Source organism: Vipera berus, assembly GCF_964194415.1.
Source record: "Vipera berus genome assembly, chromosome: 6".
Classification (NCBI taxonomy): domain Eukaryota; kingdom Metazoa; phylum Chordata; class Lepidosauria; order Squamata; family Viperidae; genus Vipera; species Vipera berus.
In genome coordinates this window covers 48,804,209-48,819,718 of record NC_138208.1, presented here as the reverse complement: position 1 = coordinate 48,819,718, position 15,510 = coordinate 48,804,209, and the positions used below count along the sequence as shown (strand labels likewise).

At 40.8% G+C, this 15,510-nt stretch overlaps 1 protein-coding gene across 1 annotated transcript in view; it reads right to left on the bottom strand.

Annotated features, from left to right (window-relative positions):
* SYT1 (synaptotagmin 1) overlaps positions 1–15,510 on the bottom strand; it is a gene marked incomplete at its 3' end in the record, with an annotated part of 226,784 nt that overhangs the window by 112,762 nt on the left and 98,512 nt on the right. The window lies entirely within an intron of this gene.

Genomic DNA, 15,510 nt, shown 5'->3' with positions numbered 1-15,510 from the left:
CAGAGTCTAAGAAAAATTCCATGGATAAAAATCCTAAAGAGGAAAACAACCCAGAAGCACGGAAAACTCTGAAAAATATTATCATAAAATCCCAGTCCAACACAATACCACTGGGGAAAAAACAAGAAATCCAAGAAGAAATCAGCATGGCTGCACAAAGATCTTTCTGATAAACTGAAAGACAAAAATAATAAATACAAAAAATGGAAAGAGGAATAACAAAGGGAGAATATCAGCAGATAGCCCAAATCTGCAAAGATTAAGTCAGGAAGGCAAAGGCTCAGAATGAACAAAGACTTGCAACAAAAGTCAAAGATAATAATAAAAAAGTTAAATATAAATAACAAGAAAAAAGTCAAGGAGGCAATTGCACCACTAAACAGAGAAGTTGGCAGGGATGTAACTGGCAGTACAAAGAAAGCAGAGCTGCCTAATTCATTCTTTGCCTCAATCTTCACGCAAAAAGAAACGATAGCCAAAACTACCAAAATCATAACTATAAAAGACAGGCTAGAAATAAAAAAAAATTAAAATAAGCAAGAAAATGGTGAGAGAACACCTCTCTGATCTTGATTAATATAAATCACCAGGACCTGACGGACTACATCCCAGAGTTCTGAATTAGCTGGCAGATGTTATCTCAGAAACATTGTACTATGTATTTAAAAACTCCTGGAGCACTGGGGAGCTACCAGAGGATTGGAAAAGAGATGATGTGGCTCCCATCTTCAAAAAAGGAAAAATTTAAAAAAACAGACCCAGGAAACTACAGACCAATCAGCCTAACATCAATACAGGGAAGATACTGCAAAAAATAATTTAAAAAACCCATATCTGTGAACATCTAGAAACAAATAAAGTTATAACTAGTAGCCAGCACTACTAAACCAATCTTATTTCATTCTTTGACAGAGTGTCTAAATTAGTAGATTAGCAAAATGCTATGGACATAGTATACTTAGACTTCAGCAAGGCATTCAACAAAGTAGACCATGACCTATTTCTTGGTAAACTAGAAAACTGTGGGATAGACAAAATCACCACCAGATGAATTTGTAACTGGCTGACAAACTATACTCAATGAGTAGTCCTAAATGGTACTACATCTACATGGAAGAAAGGAAGTAGTGGGGTACCACAAGGTTCTGTATTAGGCAGGAATAGCCAACAAACCAGCAGACAAGCTTAGGATCCAAAAAGATCTTGATAGACTCTATCCCATTTAATGTGGAGAAAAGCAAGGTTTTACACCTAGGCAGAAAAAAAACCAAAGGTACAAGTACAAGATTAGGTGAAACCTGGCTTAAAAAACAGAAACTGTGACAGGGACCTTGGAGTCCTTGTGGACAATCACTTAAACATGAGTCAGCAATATGGCAGCAGCCAAAAAAGCTAATACAATCCTTGGTTGTATAAACACAGGCATAGAATCAAAATCACGTGAAGTATTAGTACCTCTTTATAAGTTCTTAGTAAGACCAAACCTAGAATAATGCATCCAGTTTTAGTCACCACGTTACAAAAAGGATGTCAAGACTTTGGAATACGTGCAAAGAAGAGCAACAAAGATGATTAAGGGCCAGGAGACAAAAACACATGAAGAACGGTTGCAGGAATTGGGTATGGCCAGTCTAGAGAAAAGAAGAACTAGGGGTGACATGATAGTAGTATTCAGTATTTGAGGGGCTGCCACAAAGAAGAGGGTGTCAACTTATTTTTCAAAGCACCAGAAGACAAAACAAGAAACAATGGATAGAAACTACTCAAGGAGAGAAGCAACCTGCAATTAAGGAGAAACTTCCTAACAGTGAGGACAATTAACTAGTGGAACAGCTTGCCTTCAGATGTTGTGGGTGCTTCATCACTGGAGTATTTTAAGAAAAGACTGGACAGCCACTTATCTGAAATGGTATAAGCTCTCCTGCTTGAGCAGGGGGTTGGACTAGAAGACCTCCAAGAGCCCTTCCAGCTCTATTCTGATTGATAGATGCCTTGGATGCAATCCCAAAACAACTGGAGCACCACTTGAATGACAAATTCGCCATCAATGAATTGCAACAGGCAGCTTATATCTTGTGACAATAGTTCTAACACCATCAAATATCAGCGTCTACCTATTTCAGGTAGTTGGGAAGGACTGAATAGGTGGATAAAAATGTCAAATACAGTCTAATCAACAAACCATAATAATTATTGCAAAAGGCAGCTTTACTTGAAACAGCTTACATCCTGCAGCAATATCTTTAACAACATCAAACACAAGATCTGCATATCCCAGGTCCATAGGATGGGCAAAATGTATAAAAATGCCAAATCTGCTTTAAACATCTGGCTGAATATGCAATGAATCACAATAATAATAGTGACCTATTATTGGATTTTATAGTCTCACTAGTTTAAGAAAAATTGGTACACTAATAAATCTGAATTATCCATCCAAACCAACAGGAAATCACAGTGCATAAGCAATTGCATTTCTTCAGAAAAAACAGGTTCTAATTGTTCTACTGAGGGAAGCACGAGTTTAACATAAAGTTACCCTCATAACCCACCTTGCATTGTGGCCAGGAAAATAAAGCAAGCTTTAAGTCAGCTGGAGCTGGTTAGGAACTTCTATCATCCAGATCTTAAGAAAACAAGCGTATGTGATCTGAACAGTCAGATATAAGCAGCATTTATCCACTTGCTGTTGCTTTTTCTTGACAATGAGTCAGATGCAGGTCAAGATCATATTAAGTGAAGGACAATGACTATCCAGTAAAAAGAAATTTATATTATGAATGATCATAAATTACAAGCACTATACAAATGAAATAAGTATGTGTGCAAGTGGGATATGTGTATGTCCATAATAGAGAAACAGTCTATTTAAAAAACCCAGTAAAATCAGAATGATTCCCTTCGTACAAATTGAATGTGTAGGCTGTAATATAAAGCAAAGTTCATAGTGACTATGAAGGAAAGCTTTACTTAAATGGAACCAGAGTTTTAAGCCAAGGAAGGTCAAGCAGTGAAATAAATCATGTTACTTTGATGGCGTTATTCTATTCAGCTTTCCTATATTCTATCACGTTTTCCTGAAATCTTGTAAAAAGATGTTAAAGCAAGCATATATACTTGCTCCAAGAAAAATATACAATCTGTCCAACACAGAAAATATTCTTCCAAACAACTTACACAAAAATCTCTGAAATTATGTTTTGTAACATGCAAAAGTGAATGGCATTTGATAGACGGTACCCAAGAATTATAAAAGGAAAATGTACAGAGTAAGTGCAGATCAAATTAACTGGGCAACACAGTAAGTATCAAAAGTTAATATTTCATTGTTGAAAGTTCTGTAAAAGGAATTGCCAGTACAGACATTTATTGTTACTTATTAATTTCTAGCATGAGGGGTACAAGTATTGTGACCCACCCAATTATCAGACCTATGGATTACTCGTTTTCGTTAGCTGCTGTCTTTGAGCATTGGTTGTGATTATTCTTTCGGAATTGGATTTTGGGAGAGATTTTGCTTTATATCATCCAGCTGAATGAATAATTAAAAACAGTTTTCTTGTGGATCAGGATCTTTTCAAGAAAGCAGCTATCTCAGGAAAAGACATGGGGAGGGTCCATCCATAGTATGTGTCAGTATTTAAAATGATCAGATGAATCAATACTCTTCTTTCAAGACACTACTTTGTTAAAACATAAAGTCAAGTTATCTCAGTATTGTAGATATGCATACCATTTTGACATCTCCATTTACAAGACATTTGAAAAAAAATTCTTTGTGCATTCAATTTGAAGCTCTGACAAAAGTCTACAGTGCATTTGGGTGACCTTCTTATTTTTGACTACGAACTTTTTCAATCAGGTGAACAATTTTCTGTTCCAACCAAGTGAATAGAACTGAAATTGAAATAATAAATGGGTAGAGTTGCTAAATGTGCAAAGGTTTTAGCACACCACAAGATACAGAGACACTGGTAGCTACTGTCCATAGCGTTAGATTGTAAAGATAAATGTTTTACCATGCTTCTTTGAGAAGTCATTAATTGCACCATTAAAGAAAGTTAATGAAATCTACATGTCCATATTGATTATTTGTGATTCTGAAATAGTCTTCCTTTTCTTTAAAATCTGCATAAGCAATTCTAATAGGGCATCTCATAAAAAAAAACAGAAACAAAAATTATTGGGGGAAAAATAATGTCTAGAAGCATTTTTTCTGACCAACAAATTTATTTAAAAATTATTTTATTTGTAGCTCACAAAGGTTTATGCCTTTCAATATAATTTGTTAGTTAGAAAAAGTGCTGCCAGACTTCTGATTTTTATTGTTATAAAGTATTATGGCTGTCTTCCTATAGTGTCTAAAAATAATGAAAAGAGGCTAATGCTATGACAGACATATAAAGCTAATGATACAAGAGCTAACAATTGGGTGGATTAGCTACATGCAACTACTATTACATACATGAATTATTCTGCATTACACAGCAATATCAGCGTATACTTGAAATTAATCTGCTTACAGATTTCAGTAGATAAACTACTTCAAGTTTAAGGAACAAAACTTTGATGCAGAACTTTAAACCAGAGAACTGCTAACTTCATTTTCAAAAGCCAAAGGGGGAAATGCTACATCTGCCTTAATTGGATTGAAATAAATATTGCCATTATGATATTTTTTCATTGTGTTATCATAATTAAATGCACACTTTAAAAAAGCTACATTTTTTGTTTGTTTGGAAGAGTTCTAGTTCTAGAGCATACAGTCACAAACCGGAATTTGTTTGGTCAGGTCAGCAATGTGAATTTTCTTTATAATTCTCAAGAAATGCAATCAATGCATTAAATTAAACAAGGGGAAGCCTTTAATCATATGTGAACTATGCAGACTCAATTTGACATGAGATTATACAAATATTATTCTGCTTTGTTATAGTTATCACCAAGATGACTTGAATTAGAATTTGTGAGGCATGTCACTACAACAACAACAACAACAACAACAAAAAGCAGCAGGATTTTTGCTCTTCCTGAAAAACAAAGTCACTACGAAGAATGAAAATCACCAGATTGGCAAAGTGGGAGAATGACAAAAGACTCAAGATTTCTGGTGCTGAACAATGCTACTTCCCAAACACCTTGCCAACATTGAGTGCTTTTGAAAGCTTTTTGACAAAGAGTGAGTTGTCACTGAAGATTTGATTTAAGTATGTCTCTGAATTGAAAAGAGAAGCAAGGAAGAAATTCTATTAGATGAGTCACCCTACACAAAAAACTGATATAAGAAATAAGTGCCATTACACTTTGGGGAAATAAATTATATATCTCTTACTATCTAATCTATCTGTCCATCTATCCCTGCCCCATACACACATAAAGCACTTAAGCAGGAACTTCTTCCTTGACAAGAGTTTTCAGCTATTTAATGATGAAAAGAATGCCACCTTCCTAGACTAACCATAAAAGGATTGTTCTAAACACAAAGAAAACAATTTCCGAGATGCATTTAAAGATAATGGCCAGGTTGCTTTACTTTCCATTCCAGAGTATTTAACAGTATTATTATGCTGACAGTGATTGATGGCAGGATTTGGCTTTTCTGCAAAAAAGCATGATTTCTGACTGGTTTGATAGTAGAACAGTAGTGGTCATTAACTTTGTTGCAGAAACTACTGCCAGGGTGATAAATGGATTTTGTTTGCATTAGTTTCTGGAGACAAAAAGCATCATTTAATCTCATTAATAAAAACTAATCAAGTGCAAACTTAGATCATCTCCAGAGCTCAACAAGAAGACTGTTTTTTCCTATTTGTTTGATTTATAAAAAATTAAAATGTGGAAATAATTAAAAATAACTGTTAATCAACCTATATAATAAAAATTTCCATCTTATTTTCAGTGATCTCTCCCTCTGCCTCTCCTCATCTATACAGAGGTGGGCTCATCATTTTAGCAGCTATTTCTCAAGTTCAATTTGTCTCTGTGTTCAATTTGAACACAGAGAGGGCCTCCTCAGGGTGCCGCCGATCAAAGAATGCCGATTGGTGACCCCCAGGGGGAGAGCGTTCTCTGTGGGCGCGCCAGACCTTTGGAACAGCTTACCGGTTGAGCTCCGGACGGCCCCCGACCTTCGCTCCTTCCGGCGCGATCTTAAAACATTCTTTTTTGAACAAGCTGGCCTGGTCTGACGGGATGGGGCTGGGTTTTTAAAATTAGTTCTTAACTCAATATGTATTGATTTTATGGGCATGATGTTTAATTGGTTTTAATGGCTTTTAATTTTTGTATCTGATTTTTATTGTGTATTGCCCTGTTCACCGCCCTGAGTCCTTCGGGAGAAGGGCGGTATAGAAATCAAATTATTAAATTAAATTATTAAATTAAATTAATTAAACAGAAACACTACCAACCTAATAGGCCAGTAACTGTTGCTTTTAAAGTGCATTATAAGACAATGAAAAATAATAGGGTCCTTGGGACTGTAAACACATCCACCTATGAACTAAATATATGGCTCTCCTGGCTGGTCAAGGCTGCCTGGGAGATGACACATGGGTGGGTCTAAGCAATGATCAACTTATCCTTGAGGGAGTGGGCCCTTTTAAAGTGGCATTGGTTCATCATCTTCTCAAGAAACCATTTCTGGACCCCACGGTTATAGTTAATTCAGAAAAATTGTCTATTTCTCACTTTCCCTTTTTATGGAAGGTGGTTGAATAGATGATGGCATTATAGCTCCATGATTTTCTGGACTAATAAATTATCTGTACCACTTCCTGAGAGGATTCAAGCCTGGATATTGGACAGAAATAGCACTGGTTCTGGTAGTACATTCATCTTGGCTCTTCTTAACCCTTTTGGCAGCTTTCAATACCAATGTTCATCAATGTATCCTTTTTGGTTAGACTAGCAGAGTCAAGGAAGAGAGCTTTCTCTGCCCTCACCCCTGATCTATGGAATATCTTGCCCCCTGAGGCAAGATGGGCCCCCACTTTTCTAGCTTTTGGAGGTGCGTCAAGACCTGGCTCTGTCAGCTAGTATCTGACATGTTAATCTGGGGGTGGTTGGTGGCTTAACGGCGCTCCCTCTGTCCTTTTATCTTTTTAACTATAGACTTTATGGTTTTTATTTGTAAATTGCCAGATGCAAGGTGTATAAATTTGATACACCTGTGTTAACAATGCTGCGCTTACAAAGTCCATTCCTTTCCATTCTTTGTGTTTCTGATTGAGTGCCTCAACCTGAGTGGCTGATGGTGAGAGGCCGTTTGCTGTTCCAAGGCAACGAATTATCTTGGGCTGTTGCTTATCCATTTAAGTTGTGAATTCTGCATCTCCATTTCTTTTAGAATCCCTGCTCTCTTCCCTGAATCTCAGCTTTTGGATGTATTACAATATGTTTATTAATAAACCTTGAATTGAGTGCAGGTTTTGTTAATACATGGATGAATGTATAGATCATACTACTCAGTGTGCTTACTGATAACAAGATGTGAAATAATATGCATAGCCGTATATATCAGTATGCTACTGTAAATGAAACACCAGGACCTCCTAAAACAACCATGGAATACAGATAAATTTTACTCACTGATTAAAACAGACCAATCTTCTATTTTAAACTCAGTAGGAGGGTAGCTTCCTGTTAAAATTTAAAGACATTTCAGGAGAATCTTGATATTGTTTCCTTAAGAGGGGAAAAAAAACCTTCAAGTTTAAAGTAGCAGCAAACTGCTCTGATGTATTTATTTATTTAAAACATTTATATCGCTGCTCATCTTATAACCAACTCTGGGCAGCTCCCAATCAAAAATTAAAACAGCATAAAAGCCATATTTGTATTATATATGTAAACAACATTAATAACAAGTTAAACAAGTTATTCCGTTGTACGATGAGGGGAAAACAAATCTGACAGGAAAACACGCGGGAACTTTGACAGCTGTCAAAGTTCCCCCGCACCGCGCAGGCGCAGCCACTGACAGCTCGCGGCTGTCAAAACACCGAGCCATGCGGAAACAAGAACTGTCAAAAGAAGACGGCGCAGATTGGTCCGGTTAGACGCGGCGCCAAAAGAAACGTTCCTGATTGGTCCTCACTGACAGCTGCCGGCTATAAAAGCCGGACGAGTTATTCTGTTTTTGTCTTGCTCTAAATAAACCTCTAGTTAAGCAGCCTGTCGTCCCGAGTGGTCCTTCGGCTACTTCACTGGCGACGAAGGTGGGATCGCTCCTGAGCTGAAGTCACGGCCGAGGAAGAGAGTTCCCGGCCAGAGCTGTCACTGGAAGTTTTAACTTCCAACGGAGCGAGACCTAGGACCGGACGACATGGCCAACTTCGGGCGTGTGAGGGAATTCGATACCCGCCATCCAGAGAGATGGCAATCACACCTGGGGCAAGTCGAGGGATTTCTCCTCGTCAGCAAAATCACCGACGACAGAGCAAAGGCCGCCGCTCTCCTGTACATCAGCGGACCCCCGGTATACGACGCTGCCGTCGGGCTGTTTAGCCCGGTACCCATCACCGAAGTCTCCTACGCGGACCTGGTAGACCAGCTTAACAAACATTATATGCCGGCACGCTCAGAACTGTATTGGCGAGTACAATTCGCCCAGAAGAAACAGCGACCAGACGAACCCGCAAATGACTTCATCGCCGGGGTCAGGCACGCCGCGCGGAACTGCTGCTTCCCCGACCTGGAAGACCGCATCAGAGACCAGGTGGTGATTGGGTTGAGTGACGAGCGGCTACAGAAAAAACTGACATCTAAACCCGACATGAGTCTAGCTGAGTTGACCCGAGAAATTATGGCCTACGAATATAACCACAAGAAGAAATCGACCACCACGACTCCAGAAAGCCCAGCAACCGTATACCAAGAGAGCGCAACTCTCAGTGACAGCGATGAATCGGTGGACTTCACTGACGGGGAGGCCCTTCAGCGCAGAATGGAACGGAGACAACAGAGAAGAAGCGACACATCTGATCGCCGAAGAGCCAGGAACCCACCACCACCACCACCACGATACGAGCAACGGGCCGCCTGCGCCAGCTGCGGGGGCAACCATGCCCGTGGAAGCTGCCGGTTCAGAAACGCAAAGTGCCACAATTGCGGGAAGACCGGCCACATCAAACCGGTGTGCCGAAGCCGGGCCCGCGACAACGTGAATGATCTGGAGGCCAATTCCCCAGGTAGGCCATCTACCCGGGCCAACATAGGGAAAACGCCAGGGGCCCTAGTAGAAACAATCGATAAGGTACACAGCCTAAGCTCAAAAGTGAGGATCAGGGTAAAAATTCAGGGAGTCACCTGCCCCATGGAGGTGGACTCCGGGTCAGCAGTCTCCTTAATTTCATTCAAAACGTATCAGGAGATCTGCCAGCAAAGCAAGGGAAAAATTCCTTTGAGGCAAACCCAGGTCCACCTAGCTGATTTCCAAAAAACCCCCATTCCTCTGGAAGGAAAGGCTAAGGTTGCTGTAGAGTACAAAAAATTCAAGGGACCCCTAGAAGTTCTAGTGACGCCAGGAAACCGCACCAACCTGATAGGGCTAAACTGGTTTGGGCCTCTGGGCATCGCCATTACTGGGGTAAATACAGTCCAATCCTCTAGCCTTGAAGCCGTCTGCAACAAGTATGCAGACGTCTTCGATGGCACACTAGGAAAATACACTGGCCCCCCCATCTCCTTACAATTAAACCCAGCCATCCAGCCTATAAAGATAAGAGCTAGGAGAGTACCATTTGCCCTTAAAGAAAAAATAGAAAATGAACTAGAACGCCTCGTAGGTCTTGGGGTGCTAGAACCTATGGAAGGGGGGAGCTGGGAGACCCCAATAGTCACCCCGGTTAAACCTAACGGAGAAATTAGATTCTGTGCGGACTATAAAGCGACCCTCAACCTAGCCCTCAGCCCCCACGCTTACCCGGTGCCAGCGGTAAGGGACGTATTTGCTTCCATCCGCTCCGGCGCCATTTTCGCAAAACTTGATCTGACGCAGGCGTACTTGCAACTGCCTGTCACAAATGACACCGCGGAAGCTCAAACAATTGTCACCCACCGCGGTGCCTTTAAAGTAAAAAGGCTCCAATTTGGCATCTCGGCAGCCCCGGGTATCTTCCAGGGTATCATGGAGAAAACACTGAAAGGAATACCCGGGGTCTGCCCCTATTTTGACGATGTTCTCATCGCCGGAGAAAACGAAGCAAACTTAGCTGACAGACTGTCAGCTGTACTGAGCCGGCTCAGAGAAGCCGGTCTCAAACTTAAACGCGAAAAGTGCTCCATCGGAGTCACATCCACAGAATTCCTAGGGTACAAAATAGACGGCCAAGGCATCCACCCCACCACAGAAAAACTAAGGGCTATTCAGACAGCTCCTAGCCCAAAAAACAAACAAGAACTCCAAGCCTTTTTAGGATTATTAAACTTCTATCACGCTTTCCTTCCCCACAAAGCCACCATAGCTGAGCCTCTGCATAGGCTCCTAGACAAGGGAACTGCCTGGTCCTGGACCAAAACACACGAAAATAGCTTCCAGTCATTAAAAAAGATTATTTGTAACAGTTCAACAATCACCCTTTTCCGAGAAGACACACCAATATGCATCGCTTGTGATGCATCTCCCTATGGAATTGGGGCAGTGTTAAGTCATCTATACAAGGATGGCACCCAAAGACCCATAGCTTTTTATTCACGCACTCTGTCAAAAGCAGAAAGGAACTACGCACAAATAGACAGAGAAGCACTAGCAATAGTCGCAGGGGTAAAAAAGTTCCATGACTACCTCTATGGGAGACCCTTTACTATATTCACGGATCACAAACCCCTACTAGGAATATTCACGTGGAATAAAACAACACCGCAGATTCTCTCACCAAGAATAATGCGTTAGTCCACCTTCTTATCAGCATATTCTTATAAATTAATACATAAACCAGGGAAGGAATTAGGTCACGCAGACTGCCTCAGCAGGCTGCCAACTCAAAGCAAGGACCCAGACCCAGCCCCAGCAGGATTGATTCTAGCGATCTCCCAACTGCCAGACTGCCCCCTCTCTGCAAAAATTATAGCTAGCAACTCAGCTAAAGACAAAATACTCAGCAGAATCCTCAGGTGGGCAACAACTGGATGGCCAGCACAAAACCCACACCCGCAATTCCAGCCATTCTACAACAGGAGAAATGAAATATCTTCACATATGGGATGCCTTCTATGGGGGAACAGGGTGATAATACCTAATAGGAACACAAACCAAACATTAGACATCTTACACGAAGGACATCCAGGCATTGTCAAGATGAAGGCTCTGGCCAGAAGTTATGTTTGGTGGCCTGGCATAGATAAAGAGATAGAAAAATATGTGGGAGGGTGTTACACCTGTCAAGCAACACGAAGCGAGCCACCCCAAGCACCAATTCACAAATGGGAAACGACAAAAAACCCTTGGTCACGCATACATTTAGATTTCGCAGGACCTATCCAGGGACAGAGTTTCCTAATAGTAGTGGACAGCTACTCTAAATGGTTAGAAGTCACGCCCCTTAGAAAAACAACTTCAGGAGCCACTATACAGGCCCTTAGGAAAATATTCGCCACACATGGCCTCCCAGACACCATGGTTTCAGACAATGGACCTCAATTCACCTCTCGTGAATTTCAGATGTTCGCTATGAAGAACTGTATTAGACTGGTCACGTCTGCACCGTTCCACCCATCGACGAACGGGATGGCTGAAATTATGGTGCGCTCCACAAAAGAAGCTTTGAAAAAATTCGTAAAAGGGAACTGGCAGCGGCGACTCAGCCAGTTCCTAATGTCACAACACGCAACTCCATGCACAACAACGGGCAAATCACCCGCGGAACTAAGATGGGGGAGGAGACTGATAACGCGGCTCGACAGACTTCATCCAGACACATACGCCGCAGAAAACGATCACCCCCCCCAACCCGCACACTCAAACCTGGGCAAATGATATGGGCACGGTCATACACAGACAAAAACAAATGGGTCCAAGGGACTGTGCTAAAACAAACCGGACCCATGTCTTATCTAATATCCACACAAACTCACGGCGATCTACGCCGACATATCGATCAACTCAGGCCAAGACAACCACCGCACAGCCCAGAACCCCAACCAGAGAACCAAGAACTGCAACCCCCCGCAGAAATACTGCCAATACCAAACCAGGAGGAAGAGGGGCAAGAGAACTTACTACTGCCTGAACCAGACATCGCCCCACTTCCAAGACGCTCCAACAGGAACAGAAGAGCCCCCACCTACCTAAAGGACTACCAGTGGGCAGGTTCCAACAACCAACAAGGGGGAGGAAACGCTCCAGGGGAGGGGTAAGGGGTGTATTATATATGTAAACAACATTAATAACAAGTTAAACAAGTTATTCCGTTGTACAAATCTGACAGGAAAACACGCGGGAACTTTGACAGCTGTCAAAGTTCCCCCGCACCGCGCAGGCGCAGCCACTGACAGCTCGCGGCTGTCAAAACACCGAGCCATGCGGAAACAAGAACTGTCAAAAGAAGACGGTGCGGATTGGTCCGGTTAGACGCGGCGCCAAAAGAAACGTTCCTGATTGGTCCTCACTGACAGCTGCCGGCTATAAAAGCCGGACGAGTTATTCTGTTTTTGTCTTGCTCTAAATAAACCTCTAGTTAAGCAGCCTGTCATCCCGAGTGGTCCTTCGGCTACTTCAATATTAAAACTATAAAACTAAACACATTAAAAATGAGAAAAATCACCTCCTCTTATCCCAGCACTTGAGAGGAAAGCCAGGTCTTCAAAGGTTTATGGAAAGCTAGGAGGGTAGAGGACTTGCGATCTTTGGGGGCGAGAGTGCTCCAAAGGGCAGGGGTTGTCCACAGAAAAGACATGCTTTCTAGCTCCCATTAGATGGCAAAATTTGGGGAAGGGCCTAGAAGCGTGAGGTAGATGTCCTTAGGCAAAGATGTCTCACAGCTAATCTTCCCCTGTGCCATAAGTCTTTAAAGGTAATGAGAAAGAAAATAGGATTTTTTGAATGGATATTTGTTTTCTGAGCCCATCATTGCTAATAATGTTCAATAATGTTTATTGAAGATTATTTTCCTGCCTTTTTACACTCTCTTGAAAATTCTGTTCTCCTTTTTATTCTTAAGGTTTCATATTGCTTAGTCTACATTTTTTCTTGCAGCCACCTTACTGTTTTCTGAAGAGATACAATTAATGGTACCTTGCTGCTAATGTTACAGGTTCAAATAATTGTTGATTACTTTTAACGAAGTTTTTATTAGGAAATAAGCAAGAACATAGCTGCCTCTTTAGTTAATGTCAGCATACCTGCAAAAAAAAGTGATAGCTAGATTTTTGCAACAAAAAACAATTACTCATAAAATCTTATATAATTACTCCATATAGCCCTAATATATCAACTGTTTAATAATTTTAATTAAGAATAGGGCTGCTATTGTAAATGGAACTGTAAGTAACCTGCATTTTTTTATTGGCTTTCAGGAAGAAATGCAAACAAAGCGACATAAAATTCAAGTACTCTTGGTCTCAGCATTTATTCATGGCTTGTAACTTTACAGTAGTTTTCACTTTTCCCAAATAATCTCAAATTATTTATGTTACATTTATGAAAACTGTGGAAATTAAGTTTAAAAAAAACAGATCAAATTGTCACACATCTGTATAAAACAAACTCATAAACACAAACCATGTTTCTCTCAAGACCCTTTCCCACTTAAAAAAATATGTTGTTGTTGTTGTTGTTGTTGTTAGCTGTGAAGTCGTGTTCGACTCATCGCGACCCTATGGACAACGTTCCTCCAGGCCTTCCTGTTCTCTACTATCTTCTGGAGTACATTTAAGCTCACGCCTACTGCTTCAGTGACTCCATCCAGTCACCTCATTCTCTGTCATCCCTTTCTTCTATTGCCCTCAATCTTTCCCAGCATTAGGCTCTTCTCCAGTGAGTCCTTCCTTCTCATTAGGTGGCCAAAGTATTTGAGTTTTAGCTTCAGGATCTGGCCTTCTAAAGAGCAGTCAGGGTTGCTCTCCTCTAGGACTGACCGGTTTGATCTCCTTGCAGTCCAAGGGACTCGCAGGAGTCTTCTCCAGCACCATAGTTCAAAGGCTTCAATTCTTTGGCGCTCAGCTTTTTTTTATGGTCCAGCTTTCACTGCCATACAAAATTATAGAGCACCTCAAAAGAGTTTTTGTTGTTATGGGTTATATTAAGGGTCTGCAATCTTGGCAACTTTAAGAATTGTGAACTTCAACTCCCAGAATTCTCCAGCCAGCCAAAGTCTTAAAATTGCCAGGTTTGGAGACCTCTGCGATATATTGTCAATATTTCCACTGCCATTACTGCTTCTTGTTAATGTTCGATGGGATTATTTTTAAATATAGGCTGGCAAATATTTTGCCAATCCATGAGAGGCTCTTGGGAAACTCCCAGATTCTCAAACCACACTTGGAGAAACATTATTATACAGTATAGAGAATCTCTTTTATATCTACTTATGAGGAACTCATAAGAAAAAGGTTCTAACAATGAATGTGAATACATTCATAAGGATTCCTATCTTTACCAAAAAAAAACCTTTCTTTTCATATATTTTTTGTTTTAACAAAGCACATTTTACTAATGAAAATGAATTTTTCAAAAATACTGAATAAAACTTGGATATTTCTGAAAGAACCAACAGAGACAGCTTGAAAATGAAGCATGTAAAGTAGGAGGAGAAAATTGAGATGAAGTCTCTGTTGAGCTAAGCTCAGCATCTAAGGTTTCATGAACACATCCACATAATGTTATTGGCAATAATACGGAAGTGCTTGGACTTCTCAAATTTTTTAAATTACACAATCTAATCTATAGCCCTAAGTTTCCCAGGATGGTTTCTCTTCCATGTATCAATATATCTGTAAAATAAATTGTCTGTCTGTCTGTCTGTCTGTCTGTCTGTCTGTCTGTCTGTCTGTCTGTCTCTCTCTCTCTCTCTCTCTCCTGACTAACTAGAGGGAAAGAACCAGAAAGCTTATGAATTCTTTACAGATTGAAATATTTATGCATGTTAAACGTTATGCATTATTACTTCACTGTGCTGCAACATTAATTTTAATATTAACCTGGATTGATACAGAATAATTCTGGATGTATGGATTTGGGCAATATCATTTTCAATGAAACCAATATACAAAGCAGCAGTAAAAGTAAACAATGACATCGTTAATACTATTTTAATTACCGTATATACTTGAGTATAAGCCGAATTTTTCAGCCCACTTTTTGGGCTGAAAAATTCCACTTCGGCTTATACTCCAGTCAACAAAAAAAACTTACCGAGGACTTGTGCGCGGCCGAGGCTTTGGTGCTTCCGGGATCGCCCGCACCTCTCCCAAGCCACCGCCGTCCGAGACCTGCCGAAGTTTGGGGAGGTTTGGGGAGGTGCGCGCGCACCTCCCCAAACTCCGCGCCTTGCCTGCCTGCTTCTTTCCGCA